Source organism: Myzus persicae, unplaced genomic scaffold (genome assembly GCF_001856785.1).
Source record: "Myzus persicae strain clone G006 unplaced genomic scaffold, MPER_G0061.0, whole genome shotgun sequence".
Taxonomy (NCBI): Eukaryota; Metazoa; Arthropoda; class Insecta; order Hemiptera; family Aphididae; genus Myzus; species Myzus persicae.
Genome location: NW_019102414.1, coordinates 1,021,061 through 1,038,766, shown reverse-complemented (window position 1 = coordinate 1,038,766; position 17,706 = coordinate 1,021,061). Strand labels below are relative to the sequence as shown.

General features: G+C 28.0%; 1 protein-coding gene and 1 long non-coding RNA gene across 2 annotated transcripts in view; one reads left to right on the top strand and one right to left on the bottom strand.

The window, feature by feature from the left end:
• The window catches only part of LOC111032094 (phytanoyl-CoA dioxygenase, peroxisomal-like), a 112,311-nt gene that overhangs the window by 24,074 nt on the left and 70,531 nt on the right, over positions 1-17,706 (top strand). The gene's annotated exons all lie outside the window — the stretch shown is intronic.
• Positions 2,668-17,706, bottom strand: part of LOC111032095 — a 65,124-nt gene continuing 50,085 nt past the window's right edge. The window contains exon 3 of the long non-coding RNA XR_002604280.1: positions 2,668-2,773. This is a non-coding gene — a long non-coding RNA (uncharacterized LOC111032095). The remainder of the gene's footprint in view (positions 2,774-17,706) is intronic.

Below are 17,706 nucleotides of genomic sequence, written 5' to 3'. Positions count from 1 at the left end.
ATTCAACGAATTTACTTTTTTACTGTAGATTTTCATGTCAATATTACAGTTTAAGAATTCAGCCATGGAGCTTTGAAAATTATGAAAACAATTTAATACGTTGTTTAATATTGGTACTATAATTTATATGGACACTAAATTGTGTGTTATTACAGTTTTATAAAACGAAATTGACAAGTGATGGCATGCAGTGCATCGTGTATGCAATATCAAAATCAATTTTAACGCAACTTTAGTATCACGAGTTTATGATAACATTGTTCGAATTATCATTTAAGTAGGACTTTTTTTTCTCTTTTTTTGATTCACTACGTTTTTCGGGTAACCATCTAGGTATAATCAAGATAACATATTGATTTAATCAATTACACAACATGTAGGTACTTACGGAATAAGTGTAAAGTGTATACAGTTTAACTGATATTCCATCGACGATGTTTTAAAACAAAATTAAAATTATAATGGCCATTAATCGCTCTTTGGGATGAGTAATTTGTTTTCAGTTGGTAGTAATGGGTGCAATGTCGTATTAAATTTTAAAGCAAATGTTATCTGTTTTTGAAGACAAATTTTTGTGCAGAATTCAGTTTATTATAGTGTTAATAACAGTTTTAAAAGTTATATTATAAAAAAAATCTAGTGACAACATTATATACATTTATAGAGATTATAGTCTGCATAAAGTATGAGTAAACTTAGATGGAAATTGAGCATCGCCATGCTAAACATTTTAAAATTATTTTATCAAAACAAATGTTATTATTATATTGCTGTCTACTTCACAAAAAGTTTATTATTTTTCCTGTGCTTTTTCATAAATATTTTTACAATTAACAAACATTTTTTTTCTATATGTTATTTAAACAGTTGTTGACTAATGATTAAATTCTATATTAAACAGATCTCGAACGACATTCACTGAAGGCGAGGCCTAAATATTTTATATTACGAAGCTTTTCGTGATTTTTAGTATTACACTAAATAAATAAAAAAAAATTTATTATTTAATTTATTTATTTTTTTTATTATTTGTTATTTATTTGTTATTTATTACATAAATCAATGAAGAAGAAGTTACTAGATTATTATTTTTTAATTAATTTGAATGATACGAAGAATGTTTGCTCGGAAAATATAACAAAACGATACCTATCGTTGTGTATTGAATAACTTTATCGATCTGCACTGTATGTACTTATCTCAAATTAACATAATATGGAACCTAAACGTATATTCAGTGTTTGTCAAATATCCATTTTATCAAGTCGTACAACGGTCGATATCGATTTTTCGAATTGAATTTTGTAAGCATATTTTTTTTTTAAACACATCTTGTTTGTGATAATGGAGGGTACTCGTAAAACGATTTCCACCGTTCGTATTATATGAGTCGACCACAATCCAAGTCCGGGATGTATTATTTTTGTGGTAAACAACTGCGTGCATGATTAGTGGTGAAAGTAAATACGACTGCTATACCTATAATAATTATTATCACTGTCATAACCGACATACTAATTGATTCGTATGAAGCTCATTAACATGTTTTCTGGAGGAAAACTCGACGAAAAAGCAAAATAGATTATTTAAGGTCCATACCCCTACAATATAGAGCAATTTCTCTCATGGGTCATTAATATTGTCAATGTGGTATATTGTCCCTCCCTATCCACTAAAAACACTTGACCGACGCTAAGTGAACACCGTAATCTCAACTTGCCACGACAAATCTGTTTAAGATGTCTTAGATTATACACCTAATTAAAATTATTATAGTACAATATTGAAAGCACTATAACGTGCATTATGGGTGTAAGGACTCACGAAATAGTTATCTATTTTTTATGCAGTGGAAGATATTACACTTGCAGTTGTCTAAAAAAAATGTCAGAGGTTGTCTGAATAATTTTAAAAATGGTTTAAAAGTTACAGGTAAGTATTGAAAACTGTCGACTAATAGCAGAAAGTCTCTAGCTTAAGCGTAATTCTATTATAATTTTCATGCACACAGATAATAATTCATTAAGCAATAATTTCATTATTTTGTTGCGATGTACCAATACATTTAATTTCCTTTAACTCCTTAATAGGTATAATCTATTGTATTTTTTAAACTCATTAATTGCGCAATAATTATAATACGGATTATTATTTAAGCATATACTACAAAATCGTTTTTAAATGTATTAATACGCTGGTACTTTAAATTATGTTCGTTCCTAAGTCAAAGAACTAAGAAGAACATGCACGGAGGACGGGGTTGTAGAAAAGTGAATTTATTTAAACTGATCATATGGCGAGTTAGTAAATGCAAATGTACATAAACTGTTCAATAATATAACAATGTATTGAAAACAATTTTAATCGCGCCTGTTGCTAACATAATCCAGCATATACCTATTTAGTTTATACTTTTAATTTTGTTACATAATATAGTTTATAGTTTCTTTACACTAGATCTATTGCAATATCGAAATGTGTATATTTTAAACATTCAGTGTGTCTAACGAGTAACGAGTTACAAATTACCTGAAAATAAATAAAATAATAGAAACTTACCTGAGAAAACTTTGATGTAATATGCATATTTATTTCAAAACACATGTATATTGTTTGATTTGTACAATAATTTATTCAAATTGTATTAAGCTTGTATTTTAGCTTGTGTTTTTATTATTTGATTATCTTCCAGCTTTCGCTATCCAAAAAATGATATTTTAAATATTTTTTAATGTTCTTGTGGTATGGTATGGTATGGTATATGTTGATATAACTGTAAAAAAACACACAAAAATATTAACAATTTTATATTTTGTTGTTTTTGTATAAACAAATAAGATAATTGAGGGTTTTGAGTTATAAAGCTTTTAAACTGTCTTAAAACCAATAATAGTTCTACGTGTACACGTATACACCAATGTATGTACCTATATGTATATATTACTAATGCATACATAATTCCTATACGTTTTATAAAATGTTCAGGCAAAGTAGGTACTTAATACTCACGTCTCACACATTAAAAATTCATAATAAATAATAATATATTATAATACCCAGCGTTATCGCAAGACACTTCAATATCAAATATTGACCAAATGTAGGTTACCTCTAACATGTATTGTTTGTAAAGTTTAAACAAAAGGAGTAGGTAATTGTGTATCTCGTCGAAAGTGTACCTTTCCACTCAATTTTGTACACTACACCATGATATTAATGTCGGTAAACAGTAAATTCATTTTATAAACTAAAATAAAACATAGACTGATAATGACCTTCCTACTAAAAATATAATCTTTTAAAATACAAGAAAATCAACTATAGAATTTGTATAAACATTAACAAATTAATATCGACAGACGATGAGAAAAACATAACTGTGACATTTATAATATATAAGTGCTTCAAGTTATTATAAATAATATAATATGTATAATAAACAAGAATTAATGAATGGTAAAATATTAAATCCTATATTCAAAACTTAATTATAATTTTAGGCAGCTTGCTTGATAAATATTTCATTAGTACTGAAAATCACATTACATACCCATTGAATAATAAATTTAATATTATAATAGGTGAATTGTAATTGTTCTCACGTAGATATCTGACATCGAAATGCAATAAAATCGTACGAACAGCAATTTAAAATGTCATGACTGATAGATTTTAAAACCTTTAAATTATGTTGAATAATTGGAAATGGGATAAAAATTAATAATTATACAACATTATATAAATATATAGTACATTAAAATAAATAAATAAAGCTTATATCCTAGTATTTATTTTTTTATTTAAATGGTATGAAATCTACAATATTTTTTATAGTTATTAAATCAGTAGGACTTAAATTTATTTGAAGCGTATAATCAATTCATATTATGTATATTATATTATATTATATTATATTATATTATATTATATTATATTATATTCAACAAAAGTTCATATATTACATTCTTTAAAAAAAATGAAATTAACAATATTACAAAATCGTTATGGATATATATTATAAATATAATCAAATATTAATGAAATATGTGATGTATGTATTATTTTTAAAAAAATCATATAGGTAATATAAGTATTTATGGGACAATAAAATGGTGGATAGAGCTAATAATACCATAGTGGTTTGTACAATGAGCGTTGCTGGGGTGAATGATAGAGACGTATAAATAAAATTACTGATTCGGTTATCATTGGGGTGTAATATATTTGCACGTTTTGGGGGAAGTTATAGCTATACTATACAATAAATATATATAAAAATGTAAACATACATTTTCAATTAATATAGTGTTACTGTGTAATCTATTTATTTATAATACTAATCAAATTTACGTGATTTTTTTACCTGTAAATAATAGAAAAGCTAATGTTTAATTAATTATGTTCATATTTTTGACGGGAATAAATATAAACTTAAAATAAACTTAAATAAAATGATATTTCATACGATTTATAGATTTCATAACAAACGAAATATGTTAATTGAAAACAATATCACTGTACTTTCAATTTGTTTCTATTCATGATTAATTACTATTTATATAAGTTTATTATTAATATCTATTTTACCTATCCAATCGGTTTTTAAAAATACTTTTATTTAATTTTTTTTTTGTATAATTGAATGTTATGAAATATTTTAATTTATAACTTTATACATTAATATTATACAATATCATGTATTATGAAATAATATAATTAATAGAAATTAGAAAGTAAAATATATAAATATCAATTCATTATTGTAATTAAAATTGATTTTACTTTCATTTAAACAATATTAAATTTACATCATATTGGATGAATGTATGTATTAATAATTATTAATTTTCTTAATTTATGCATTTACATCACACTGTGCTTATTATTTTTAGTTAGTACTTTGAATTTCCTTTTTTTATAAAAAAAATACATTTTACAGCGTTTAATCATAAGTTATTTCTAATAGCATAAATATGTACAAAAATAATAAATTTGAACTCATAATAAAAATATAAAATATAATATATTTTTATGTCTGTAACTTATAAGAATTAAAGAAAATCAACACATCTATTTAACTGTTGGATATACCTAAATTGGTTATAGGGCTTCGTTACAGCTACAGCTTATGGTAAGAGGACGTTATTTCACACTTTAACAGTAACAAATTATTGTCAATTTCTAAACAATTTAGGTTACAACTTTTGTACGGTTTTATCTTAATATTTTGTTTTTGTTTGAATACATTTTAATAGGTAAGACACTAAGTACAAATATTCTGTATTCAAATACATCATAATTGAATGAAATAAAAAATGTTTTGTGTTTATAGATCGTTTTGTGTGTATGTATATATAGTTATAAAATATTTAAATATGTTACGTGTTTATCAAACGTAAAAAAGGTGAAAACCTTTGTTATAAACTCAAATTTAAGCCGCGTAATGTTAGGTTAACTCGAATGGACAAGGAGTCTTCGGCTTAATATTGAAATATCTAAATGCCGGTCTTGTATAATAATAACAAATACTTTACTGTCAAAACTTTGCCAGTGTTCGTGGGGATGGTGCGAGTGTTGTACATGGAAAATAATCGTAGCACTTAAAGTAAAAAGAGGGCAGGCAATAATAATAATAACACGGTGCTGATCATAACGATGGCAACACTCAAAATAAAAATAAGTTAGCCGCCGTCGATGTCATCAATATCACATCGCTAAGCATCAACAACAGTCTCGTCTTTATTAAATTTGACGTGCCGTCATGCACGTGTCACATATTGGTGGTTTCGAATAGATTTGACAGTATTTCCAGATGAGTTCTCGTGTACATATGGTATTATATCGTTACAACGAATGTGCAGTAGTTCCGTCTTTGCACGCACTCGTCGTTAACTTATTTAAACATATTATCCAAAACGGAAATTCAGCCACCGGCTTGGCCGTCACGAACAAAGGCGTTTTAAAATCTATAAGTTATAACTGTACTTGAATTTAATAGACTTTATACATTTCAATAAGCCACAAGTTGTTCTGTAAACATTTTGGACTACAGTAATAAAGTTAGAAACGTTTCTAGCAATGCTAAACTTCTCATTCATTATATTATGGTTATTACGGACACAATAATTATCCTTTGTTAAAATTCGAAAATTTATAACTATTGTAGGTACCTTCCAGTTCACGTATATACGTCTGGTCATTATAAGAATTTTGTGAAAATGACCGTATTTATAAATTGATATTTTTTTATTTACATATTTTACCATTCGTTGCATGGGTTTAAATTTTGAGTTAAGTAAGTACCTATACCAACAATGTTAATCAAAATAAAAAATAATATAATTGATTTAAGATGAAAACATTTTACAAGAATTGAAATTAGAAATATTGATATCGAAAAGAACTGACTTTTTTTGTCAAAACATAAAATTGATTTATATTTTAAATAAAGATTTTAAACACTAAAATACTGGTCAGGTGTGTAATAAAAAAGGTTTTTTTATTGTAGATAAAATAGAATCTTAGAGTCTGTTAACGGTCTTACTGATCGTCTTTATCTAATGATGAAATAATGATCTAGAAGTAGCAACATCATCCAAATATATTTTATTTTTAATTTATCGACTTTATTTCTGTTCTTATAAGTAATTTATATATTTTACCTTGAAATTTAAAACCATTGTTTAGTTGAATTAATTATAACTCGTGTAAATTAAACATATATCATAAGAAGTTAAAATAATTAATCCTACAACCAATATGATAAAAGACATTGAAATTGTTTTTGTTATTATCTACAAGACATTTTTTATGATGATAGTTAGAATAGAGCATAGGTCTTTCAATATTTCAACTTCTATCCATTTTATTCACCGCTCAATTTATATAAGAAATGGTCATCCTTTAAAATAAAAAGGCTTGTTTAATCTTGACGGTAGTAAAATATGGATATAATAATACATATTATACAAAATATAATAAAAATACTACAAATATGTACTGCGTTGAAAAGTTAATGGAATAAGTATTGAAGTAAAAATAAATACAAAATATAAAGCTTGATACAATGCATTGAGCGCTCAGCGATAATCTTATAAAATATATGGTGTGATAGAAAGTTGGGTCGCTACCAATAAATCGAGACCACTGATTCAGAATATTCGCTCTAGTGCGGTGTCTCGTATAACAGCAGGTGATCCGTGTAAGTTATAAGAATTCCGATGATTGGTAGTGTACGGACTACTGAGTGACGCTGAATTTATTTTTTAATAAATTGAAATATTTTGTTTTAAATGATTCAAATCATCCAACGACTGGAGATTACCGATTAATGTATAAATTGTTGTAATTAAAATTGAAATTTAACTTTTAAATGCATTTATAAATGGTATATTATATTTTTCGTTTTTCATTTAAATTCTACACAATATTCAAAAATAGAAACACGGATACCCACACCAATTCCTTGTAGACTTCAACGCTATTGATAATAATTCAGATCTTATTAAAGATGATATATAATATATTCTATAAGATCAAAAGAAATGGCACACGAACATTTTCAATCGAAAAATGTAATCAAATGTTGGTGTACATTGATATACCCGTCACGATAAAAACTAAATCGTGAAACAGATCAAATGTCAAAGATGATATTGCTCTTTCCGAGACGGTCTTGATTTCTCAAAGCAATCATATGATCAAAACAATAGATATCAGACTGCAATTTCTAGTAATATTAAATAATTTTGAAAATTTTTTTTTAATTTAAAAAAATATAGAAATAAGAGCAGGGGTCAAGAATTATTAACTTTTTTTTTTTGGAATACTATTATTATTTTTATTATTTATGTTATCATAGTTAGCAATATCGGCACCATTATTTAATTTTATAAATTTAAAAGTTTTCGATATTTTAATCGACATTCGTGTTTTTATTGAAGTTTACTTCCGAATGTCATGCTAATAAATAATAGTATTCATTAACAAGATGTTAATTGTAGAGTAATGATAATTGATAACATATATTTTTACCTATATATTATACATATTTTATACCAGGATATTTTCGTTAAAGTACAGAACATTAGTTTTATATGGACCTATGATATAGATTATATCGATATTATTTTACTATAGAAAGTCCCGATTTTCTTTTAGACTATACAATATACTTATGCTATAATATTATGTTTATGGACATTGGACAATGGTGGCATTCATTTGAGCTATAAATAAGGTAATATTCATCTTGCACAATTATTATTCAATTAGGAGTAATAATTAATATTGAATATTATCACAGTAATTGATTTACATTTATTTCAGTATATTTAAATGTCACTTACTAAACATGTACACTTGTACAACTAAGTCAGGTGACTAATATTAAACAGTTCAACGAAAACAATTGAAAATGGACTGAAATTGAAATGCGAGTGCGTGTGTGTAAGTGTGTTTTTTTACCGCTCAACTATCTATTGGTTTTGGTCAATAGAACTTAGAAGCGGTTCAAAATTGTTCTGGATAAGCCGACGGGTGGTCGACAGGCAAAATTGGATTTTTTTATATTGTCATGGATCTCGTTGTGGCACCTTACCTGTATCAAAGTCAAGAAAAGAAGTTTAACAAAAATAAGGAATAATAATAATGGCTTAAAAAAATACGATGTAGATCGGACGACTTAACGTTTTTTTTTGCCCTTTTAATATTAGTGTTGGACGCACACAGTTGTATAAATTTATTTTGTGATTTGAATATGATTTTGAACGTTAAAAGATGATTCGTACCACACATATTTATATTCTTTTCCATTTTTACCAAACTTATATTTACATGTTATATTATGTTTACACATTGCATGTATAATTAACAAAAGTACCTAATAATAATGTATTTATTCAATTTCTGAATGTTGGAATTGTTAAGTATGCTTAAAGACTTTCATACTTACTTTTAGATTTTTTCATAACTTTTAAATAGTGCCCTATGGCAGAATAAACGTCTTAATTTTAAATAAGAACCCCCTTTTCTACTGTAAATTTCTAAGCAGATTATTGTTTTGAAAATGTTAATGCATCGATACTTCAATTAATCATTAATGATGTTATAAAAAATACAAAACAGATGTAGCCATGTAGATACGTAGTATTAAGTGTAGTACTTTTATACTCAGAAATTTTATAATTATTTATTAATATTAAATAGTCACTGTAATTTTCAAATCATCAAAGTCCCCATAATATATTTAAACCTATAATCAATGACTATTATTCTTAGTACATAATGTTTAATAATTCAGAAACTACTTAGTTTGAATTTCGCTTTTTAATAGACACGTACATAAAAATCGAGAAAAAAATCTACTTAATAATTTATAGTAAAATAGGGCGGGTTAATTTTAAAAAAACAGAAACTTTAATATCCACTTATTTTCCCAAGCCTAATACACTACAATAATAGAGTTTAATTTATACAAGTTAAATTGTATAGGTCAGTGTGTAAAGGGCCGTCTCTAGGGTAGGTTAGGCCAATTCGTTTAAACATTCCCCAGGCTCTTCGACATACTCGTATGAATGTATACAATACAGGCGAACTAAGTTTTCAACTGTACATTATTTGTATAGTTATACGCTAATATAAGTTATGATTATTCAACATTTAAGAAATTACAACTATTCAATTATTTGCTGTTGAAACAATTAATGAGAACAGAGAAATAGGTACCTTCAATTTTAATATTCCATAATTTCAACAAGCAAATCAGTGACAAATGACAATACAATTATTATAGTACGATATTACTATCGTATGATAGCATTAACTGTTTCTCATGTCAATTTTTATTCTGAGCCCCCAAGTCCTAAGGACTAAATTAAAATGTTCAGTATGTATTAAATTAAGTTCGATGTAATAGTATTAACATGCGTATAACTGAATTAAAATTGTATGTAAGTATTTATATTTTAAATTTCACTAAATAATAAATAACTAAAAAAGTATACGTATAGTGATTTCATTATATTGCAGTTTTATCGTAAATCAAACTTTTTGAATTCACTCAAATATTTCAGATTCTTACATCCACCAGAAAAGTTCTTTCCGAAAAAGAATAAATATTTACAGAGAAAATGCACCTGTGTATTTCAGAATATCTGCATACACGTTCATATACATTTTTAAACCGTAAACAATCTTAAATTTTAGATAAAAAGTATTTGATGGATCGACAGGTCGATAAAAATAATTGCATACTCTTTTCGCATTATGATATTTATGTTTACTTTGTTTATACCTAAATTAACAGTAAGAATAAGAACATAAAACAATACCGCGATCATTACATCGTGGTAGGTGCGTCAGTGACATTTTATAATACATTAAATATTATAATATATTATGTACAGCGGTATTGGAACATGAGTTGTTTATTTCTGACTGTAAATATTTTAAAAGATTTCTCGTTCAACGATAATTTATTTATGTTTTATTGTTGTGTTGTGGTTGTGTTGTATAAAGTACAACAATCTGAGCTACCGAGAGGGTGCGTCGGTTGGGATCCCTGCCCTTAACAAACACGGAACCCATAAATCCAAAACGGCCAGCCATGTACTTTTTGACATTTTGAAGAATGAAACGTCAATATTTTCGATTTTCATAAAAGGTCAACGTCGGCACACATTGAATGCGAACGTAATTACAGGGAGCGACTATTTACGCAGACCTTGAACGGTGTATTCTATATGTATGTATGTGTGTGTGTGTGTGTGTGTGTGTGTGTGTGTGTGTGTACCATGTACACGCCCGCGACGGTGACGGCGGCGGTGAGGCGCAATGCGATGTCGTACGGATCTTGTTGCGTACGCGGATAATACTTATGCTGCTTGGGTTCTCAAAGGAAAGAAAAGGAAGGGAAAAAACTGAAAGAAGGAAAAACTAATAATAATACGCCGGGAGATCCTTGGTGACACACGAGAAGTATATAAAATACACACACACACACACACGCCCGATGCACGTATATATTATATTATAGATGTATATTTTTTAGTTTTTTACAGTCCAAGGGAACTTCACCGGATTATTATAATGACACGCTCTTGTTTAACAAACGCCGCAGAAAATGTGATTTCGCGCAGAACGATAATATGTTGGCATGATAATGTTAGGACATAATAAAGTCGTAGGTACAATATGAGTCTAAGAAGAGGTATATTATACTAAAGACGTTCATAGTTGAAACTGTGTTGTTACTTGGGTCGGCGTTTTACCGAAAATCTCAGCCATTAATGTCGATTATTTTTCTACGTAAATAGTTATATTACGTCGTTAATAATTCCAGTAATAATTTTAAAAAATAAAACTATTTAATAATTTAGTAGTCAGCTCAGTAAAGTTTATGCTGCACATCGCATAAGAGCTGCACAGTGCACAGTGTTTCATATTGTGAAATATAAACTGATAAATAATAATATTATTGATATCAATTACTTACCCTAGGTATACACATACAAATGTAAAACGATGTAGACATGTTGTGCCACCCGAGGCGACTTTACACTGCTACAACAATGAACCGCGATTTCCGAAAAAAAAAATTATCCGTGATTTCTTAAAACTATATAATTTTCATGTTTGAGGTAAAGTTTCGGACAGAATACGGTTAGTGGTAATTGGTTCCTTGTTGTCACAATGAAACGATCACCTGTCGGTTCAAATTTTGATTTGGTAATTATTATTTTCATAACCAGCAAACACATAATTGTAAACATTTAACTTGAGTAGGATTGGATAATTTTTTCTAGTATACGTAATATAAAGGTGGGTTCACACTGCACCGTGTCGTGTCGTGAAATGTTTCCGTGCTCAGATTGGCCCAACCACGTGGTTAAATATGGTTTCTACTACCAATTTTAAGGATTCTACTATGAATACCATGATGATCACACATATACCACGAAGTTGAATTCATCCAACTTTTGAACGTGAGGTTACTGATTTAATAGTGATAATACATGAATTCAAATATTATTTTCATATCAATTGAATGAAAAACTCATTTATGGTATAGAGTGGTATCATGTTTTGAAAAATGGAAAAAGTTTAAGACATGACACGACACAGTGCAGTGTGAACCCACCTTAAGTATATAACATGGTATTTACTTATAACCATTGTGATTAACCGCTAGGTAACCTCAATTTTTAGCCAATCACAAGGCCAATTTTTTTTTCCGAAAAACACGAATCACGGAGCAGTAAAAAGTCACCTTAAATCATAATTCAAAGTTTGCTATCTTTTACAATTAATTAAACTCGAGGAAAAATAAAACGCTATAACTAATGCAATACCTTCTTAACGTTCCAGCGTGCCTTTGTTGTATTAGTATTGACTATAATTTCTATTATTATTATTATTATTATTATTATTATCATCATTGACATCATCACCGACCCGTGTTACGATCGACTCGTCTTCGACAACCACTAAACTGACTCTGATTTCAAGGAAAATATTTAAAAGCAAAATTCAAGTTGTTCGCAAATCGCGATGTTGGCATACAGCAATGCTCATAATAAATACGAATCAAGTGTCCCACGAATTAAGTAATTGGCGAGGCTAAACGGTTGCATCCGACGGGTGCTTGTATATGATTCGTTACGAACAGTCGGAATTCAAAGCGAATGAATAGGTGAACTCTATAAAGTAAGATAATATTCCAGCTATAATATTGTTGTAAATTTAACAAGAATTAATTTCTTAAAATGCAGCATATCTTACCTGAACACAACTATAATTGATTTGTAAATTTAATTTAACTCAATCGACAGCTATTATTTTAGTTGGTACGAATGTACGATTCTAACGACGATAACAATATTATGTTTAGAGATGCCTATGTAGTTATTTGATAATGCCCATCAGTTGATAGAACTATGAATGATAAATGAAGTAGGATTTTGGTATATCTACTGCATTTTTAATACAAAATTATAATCGAACTAAATAAACAGAATCGAATATAGTTTAAAATGTGTTGGTGTATTATTGTGGTCAAATAAAAAAAAACAATAATACGACACCTTTGGAGGTGGACCAAGTGAAATAAATGCCTTTTCTGAATCTATGGTCACACAGTACGACAGCACCTTCAAGTTCCCTGTATATCTGATCAGTATCAATCCAAGTGAAAATGCTAAAAAAAATTAATTTTCATACGGTGCGTTACTCGTGTATTTAATATAGGATACTTTAATATATTTCCGTTGTGCCTGTTTATAGTTGTTACCATGGTTACCGATACTGACCATTAGCGAATTTATTTTATTTTTTACTATTCGAGGTTTATGTCCAGTATTTTTATATATGTAATATGTATATTGTATATACATCAAATCTCTACGGTTACATTTTTATATTTACAATACAACTATGCGGGATCGTATTGCAATAAAGGACCAGAGAAAACGGAAAAATTTACGTAAATAAGTAAGATTTAATGTACCTACCTAAAATAAAGTGAAATACAACAAGAGATCTCGTCATCTCGTTTTGATCACTTTGTAGAGCTTTAACCGTGTACGGAATTTTTTTTTATTATGTGAACATGACAGTTATAACTTATAGCACCTGTAAAGCAATTCTGATGTTTAGTTTTACTAGACCAATAAATGGCCGATGTATTGTTAAAAATGCGCTCTTGTTATCCTTCGTTATTATTTTACGGTTTACACGATTTTCTCATGACTATTTTATTATGATTATAATATTTTAAAAATACCTAAGTTTTTTTGTTTTGAGATTTTTCGAGAACTACCCACCTATGTACTATAGAACACAAATTGCAGTACCAATTCATTTTTCCATCTGTAGTAGTGCTTTGCATGACACTTTTCACTTCAGCGAAAACGAGTGTTTTCTGTAGAGAAAAAACGCAGACATCACGATGTAAAAACAAGTGCACACCTCACTACCACTCTGTATACCACACCGCTCAGAATTTTTTCATCAACTTTTTACTTAGAAATATGCGGTATTTTTCGGCGTAGAATCCATACTATAGACTATGGAGATACCAACCAACAAATTAAGTATAAATCTTCTACTGCAACATACATCGGCTTTTACTCAAGTATGGACTATATTATACGCCTATCCGTTCTATGTTTTGTGACTTGTAGTTTATGTGTTCACCACTTACTATAAAGTCGATTTGAACATGCCAAATTTGATTATAAAGTGTAATTATTGTTTATATTTAATTTTAGTCTAGTTGGAACATAATATAAACTAGAGGAAGTCAAAATGCTCTTTTACACTGTGCTTTTCCCCGTATTTACCAGGTGGTAACAGACAATTTGTTCGGCAACAATAATTTTATTATTTCTAATGATATTATAAAATAACATTATAATTCCCAGAATAATAATATTAAATTGCACATTATGCTTTCTCGTAACATGGGAAAACGGGAAAACCCACCCTACGTATTTAGACACTAATAATATAATAATATACATACACATAGTATATTATTGTTTATTATACTAAACAACATTAGTGAATACAATAAATTGCATGGTTATATAATTAATTATTATACCAAATAATAGATTGGTAAAATGAGGTATGTCGCATACCTATGTCCGTTTGTGATATTTCTTTAAACCTTTATAACGAACATAATATTATACACCTAATAATATTTAATAATATTAAATAACAATTTTCCGGTTAACCTCAAAATAGCTTACTATTAAAATTACTTATGATACAACAACTGGCATGATTGACGTACAGTCGTTTCGTTAGTTCGTGGGATATGTAGGTACATATCTAAGTCGTATGACTGAAGTTGAATGTAATTAGACATAAATTTGTACATTTATCTCGAACATACTTCGTTTTATCCTACACCTACAGCGGTATGCGTATGTTATAATACAAGCGTATAATTTTTGGTATGTTTTTTTTTCGCCCTAAACGAAGTCAACATGTCATCGCGACAGGAAAATAATCGTGTTTCGATCAGCTGCGATCCAGATGTCTCTGAAGACACTGAAGGAGAATGTGATTGCGTCAAAAGCCTTCCCTATGCCGATTGGATACTCAAAAAGCCGGACGGCACTCGGTGTCCGGTACCAAGCACGGAGATGGTGGATGGCGTGAACACAGCTTTGAGTTGTTTGTTCGAGAAGACTAGTGTCAAACTACGACACCGGAAATCCGGTAAGAGCACTCCACGACACTGACCGTCTAAATCGCGAGACGAAATCTCATTATTAATATACGTACCGGCACCAAAAAGTTTTATACCGGAACGAAGGTGAACAAGACAATGTGTTATCATAAAATAATATCATATCGTTATAGAAAATAAACAAGGGTGTAGCCAAAATGTATTTTATTTATTTCAACAGTAAAAAAATAAAAAAATAAAATAATATTTATCGATAATAACGTGACAATAGCAAACTCACGTTTTCGAGTATAAGACATAATAATGTAGTATTTATCTCGTATATTTTCCAAATTCAACGGCTCAGATTTTATCAATGATCGATAGCGGATTTCAGACATTTCAAGTTACACAACGATAAAACAAAATATGTCACGCCCGGTGGAGTGACTAGACTAGGGTGGAGCCGCAGTTGTGTTTTTGGAGAGCACTCAGAGTACATAAGATATAACATAATATTTAGAAAATGGAAAAGGGTACCGAATCATTAGGATCTGAAATTCATTCGAAATAAATATATAGTATAATGTTAATTTCAGTTATATCATTATCTCGTCCAAATCACGGGGGCAAAAAATGTTCTGTCCATACACACACCATTTGTCCCTATTGTTGAGAAAATATTTTTTTTTTTTGTATGTCAGCAATTAACGTGTAATTAGGAAGGCCAAAATTAAAATTTTGCATGCTGTTGGTTAAACCGTTACAACATGGAGGACGGGCTGTATATATGTTAGCAGGGTTGGTGTGCAATGCTCCACCAAATACAAAAAAAATAAAAAATAAAAACATAAAAAAACACTAAATAAAAGGAATAATTGTAATTAATTATAACTATATTTTTTTAACAAATTCGTCACACATTATAATATATTTTATTTTTAATTACCATGACAAAATGAATTTCATGACAACACGTGTAAGGAAATCACAAGAAAATTACAATTCAATTTTAATGAATTATATTAATATTTACTGAAGAGTTAAATGTGTTATTATGTAAACCTATATCAATGAGTATATTATATAGCTACTTTATACTAACTAAGAACTGGCGATGTATTTTTTCAAACATATATTTTCTATGACACTTTTATTAGGTATCTATATGGGTATCTACTTAAAGTTATTACTTATTAAGATTAATTTTGTGTAAGTACTTTTTGTAAAAATTAAAATAATAGAAAATAATACAAATTATTATCATTCTGTTAGTTTAATTTAAACATTACGATTTTGCCATTTTGGTATTCCCAATATTTCAAATATAATAATATTATTAGAAAACCATTAATTATAATATCAATAGTTGGTTACTCTACTAGGTTCAAAAAAAAAATGCACGATGGGATGAAAATAACTAATGACCTTTTCTTAACCTTTTTTATTTGAACGTAACTTATCTACTGATTATAATTTCGGACAGAAATAGTATGGACCAAATTTAAGCAGATAACACAGTCGTAATGAACTTGCAACCAAGTTTTTTTTATGTATTATGTCACTTTTGCTAAAATATTATAGCAATTATAACAATTGTATGTAGTACCTACCAAACTACAGACCACGATTCACAAACAATTATAATTAGGTATTAATAAACTATGCACATAAACTACAAATAAGTAATAACATTTACTAATTTAAAAACAAACAATCTATTTTTAATTATTTTGAATCACAATTTACTGAATTACAATATTTTGTAAGTTTTCATAAACCATTCAAAAGATAATATAAATATATTATCATAAATTGCATAATGCATTCTATTGCCATAACATTATTAGTTATTACTTATTACATTATAACAAATTATACAACTGTTTAAAATATCGGATATTTTAAATTTGTTTATGAAACAACACCATTGTACAAGTAAACAAGTTCCTTCAACTTAAAAAAAGAGAAATTAGTAAATAATTATTAAACTTGTTACGCGCACTTTGGTAATTTATTTTGGTAAAACGTGATTTTCAAATTTATTTATTAGTATAAGACGCTATATAATATGTAAGTATAGTAATTGTATTTTGTTATTTATTACTCAATTATTGAATTTTAATAATAAGTAAATATGCGTATGTACTAGTAGTATTCAATATTTATTTATTATAATGGTCATTGTTTTCCACAAACAATGTGTTTTCTACACATTAAAAAATCTACCTTACAACTTACGTGGCTAAAGAAACTATTGTTCGTTCCCAATTCCACAGGCGCATTTTCTGTAGGTGCATCAGACTATACTTATATGAAGGCATTTTCACTTTCCCTTTGTTTTAAAATTACAACAAGAACTAACGTATAAAATATTTCTAACGAATAGGTAACGCAAATGTAATCTGTGGTTTTTTGACAGTTTTTACATGAAAACATACAAAGTGTATGATTTTTGTTTTAATCATTATTTAAGAATAAAAATTAATCTCGTGTTTTTAGATTAACTACCTACTGGGTATTTAATA